The following is a 3277-nucleotide window of genomic DNA, read 5'->3' as shown; positions in this document are numbered from 1 at the left end:
CACATTGAATTAATTATAATGCCACATTATTCAATGAAGATAAACAGTGTTGTTCTTTTTTGAGAAGATGCAATGAACAACACGGAATGCAATATGCCAATTGGGTGGGGCCTTTTTAATTCTATTTACTCCAAGAAAATAGACTAATGATATTTATCTTCATTAGAGACAAATAATATTACTTGTGAAATCATCATTTTTTATAGCGTTTGTTGACTGTGTTAGAGTAAATCATACCAACTTAGATCCATTTGTGAATCTAACGGTTCCTATCATAATCGTCGACATATGTTAGTGACTGCAATGGATCTAGCGTCTAAATTCACAAGCAAAACAAAGTTGAGTGACTTCACTGCACAAAAGTAAAGACCATGAGATCAAGTGACATGCAAAGAATTTATGACTCATTTAGCAGAGATCCTACTTTTATTTTACTTATTATAGAAGAGTTTTCTAAAAAAGTTACCTGGGCTAATTTCTATAAAATATCTTCTAATTCGATAAAACACTTTTAAAAAATTATTCAAATATATTTACAATAAATTCGTGTCTAACGTTCCATAAACTAATAACTATTTGAAGGGAGGCCTTTAAAAAAGGTCAAAAACCACATTTGTAAAAAGTCCATGTTAAGAGCATCAATATTGGATATGACTTGATTTCTAAAATTATTTTTGCACCATCATTTACATCACAGTCGATCAAAATTCAAATTTTGTTCTAATAAAGAGATTTAAATCCATTTTCACCTCATCTGGATGTTTTTTATATTTTCCTATCGAACAATATAATTTGCATTTCTAAACATCCCTTCAATGGAGAGGTATTCGTCCACTTTAATGATCTAAATTATGATTTAGATCTATTTTATACTACGATTGTAGGTGCTCGTACATCATTATTCTTTGTATAGTCCAAGGAAATATTATCTATTATTCAGTTGATTAGACCGCACATCACGTGTATAGATTATTTGTTGGCAAATAATTTATCTCATCTTATATGTGGCCCAAAGCTGAATGCTGGAGCTTTCATGTTGCACTGCTCGACAAGGTATACATTTTTATTATAATGTAGTAAACGGTTAGATTACTTATATTATGTAATTAATACGAATATTTAAAATAATGCAATGAACTTTGGTATGTTTAAATATGCCAAACAATTCTATTAATTTAATAGATAATATTAAGTTATTGTTAACAGATTTTGATAAAAGTTGATAGAGCGTGCAGTTGAAAAATTGTGATTTCTATGAAATATGTGGTTAAAATTAATTGTTGGCTTTGTCTTGAATTAAAATTTAGAATTTAATCCCTACTAAATAGGGTCTAAGTTTAACTGATTTCACTATTTTGCCTATCAAAATCTATTGTTGTGTGTATTTATATGTATTATACATATATTGTTGCTATATATTGCTTAAACTTTTTAGGAAATAAGTGTTTTAATTTATGACTTATATACTTACTTGAAATGAATTAGCCATTGTTTGTTTTAGCTAAAAAATAAAATTTTAGTAAACTTCGATAAAAAAATGTTGAAATATGTGGTTAAAAAGTTAATAAAAATTGTGGGTTCTATGAAATGAAATGTGTAGTTGAAAATGAATTTCACAAATAGAAAATAAGTGAAACTAACAATGTAAATAACTAGTTACAGCGGATAAAAGTTTATAAGAGAGAATTTGTAGAGGTGTTGTGCTGGATATGGTAGTACTATTAGGTTTTGGCACAGGAGATAGAATTGCTACTTGTTGGATATGTGGACGGAAAATGTTGAGAAGGTGGAGTGAACCATGACATAACCAAGTTATTGAAGGACGTAGGTGATGAAGAACTCATTTGGAAATATAGACATGATAACTTGAGCTTAGACACCGGTGGTAACCCTTATGTGAGTCACTATAACCAAGAAAAACGTGAAATCAAAATTTGTTATTGTGCTAAGGATGTAAATATGGATAATAAGCACAACCGAAAAGTTGAAGAAAAAAAATAGTTTGGAGACGAATGAAAGAGTTTTTCCCATAGTGAGATACCATCTAGAATTTGAGTAGGAAAGTGGTTTATTGGGAAAACTGCAGATTGAAAATCTTCCAACCAATATTTAAGAGGCAATAATGCTTTGAGGCAATGATGTTTGAGATAAAAAGAGTTAATGAAGCGAGTCTCGGCTATATGTTGATATTATTTTCGAATTTGCCATTTTGTTCATGAGTAGTTGGGCAAGGATGTCGGAAATCTATTCCAAATTCAAAAAGTTAATGTTGAAATGGTCTATAATCTCTTCCTCAGTGTCTTTGGATATATTAAGCGCCTGTTTGGTGTAGCTAAAAATCATATTTTAATAGATTATAACAAGTGTTGATGAAATATGTGGTTGAAAAGTTGATAAAAGATATAGATCGTATGAAATGCGTGATTGAAATTAAATGTTGACTTTGATTTATATTTTATCAACTTTTTAAGCCACACCAAACAAGGGGATAATGAGTTTTTCTAGTTTATTTTAAATAAGTACTTTAAGCCTCTATTTAGTAGGGATTACAATCAGAGTTTCAATAGATTTTAATAAAAACCGATGAAATATGTTGTTAAAAAGTTGTAGATCCCATGAAATATGTAATTATAATTAATTGTTGATTTTGACTTAGAATAAAATTAAGGTTTTAATACATACCAAACAGGGTGTGAGGGACTAAATTGAGATAATATATGAAATGCCTCAGATTTATGTTCGAGGGGATATATCCATGTATATTGTGTGTAGTAATAATAAAGTGCATATAATATTGAAAAGCAGGTGAAGGTCTATAAATAATAAATCAGTACGAATTAGTTCAAGGGGTGCATTTGTTTTGGTTTGATCAGATAAAGAAAATGGCAATATATGGTGTTTCCCAAGTTGACATGCATTGACAAAAGTTTATTTCATTGTATTTGAAACTTTTCTTACTGATAAATGAAACCAGTAAAAGGACTTGAAGGTGACACTGTGGAATTATTGGCAGTGATTGAACCATCTGATAAAGTAGTCTTTAAGCCTTTCTAGCTGCAAAATCTTGTGGGTGATCTGATCCTTCTCAACGTGATTACTGTTACCAATGGTGCGCTGTTCTTTACCATAGTAGTTGGATTTCAAGGCAAGATTATCTGAATCTGAGGTTATGTGATTCCTCTCGCTATTACCATGAGGGGTCACCAAGGTCTCAGAAGAGGCAATAAAGGCTGCTGCTGCTGCATTATTCCCTTGGTTGTTAAAATTTCATTGATTG

This window comes from Olea europaea, chromosome 15 (genome assembly GCF_002742605.1).
Source record: "Olea europaea var. sylvestris chromosome 15, O_europaea_v1, whole genome shotgun sequence".
NCBI lineage: Eukaryota > Viridiplantae > Streptophyta > Magnoliopsida > Lamiales > Oleaceae > Olea > Olea europaea.
The sequence above is the reverse complement of the archived record's forward strand: the minus strand, read 5'-3'. Positions refer to the sequence as shown.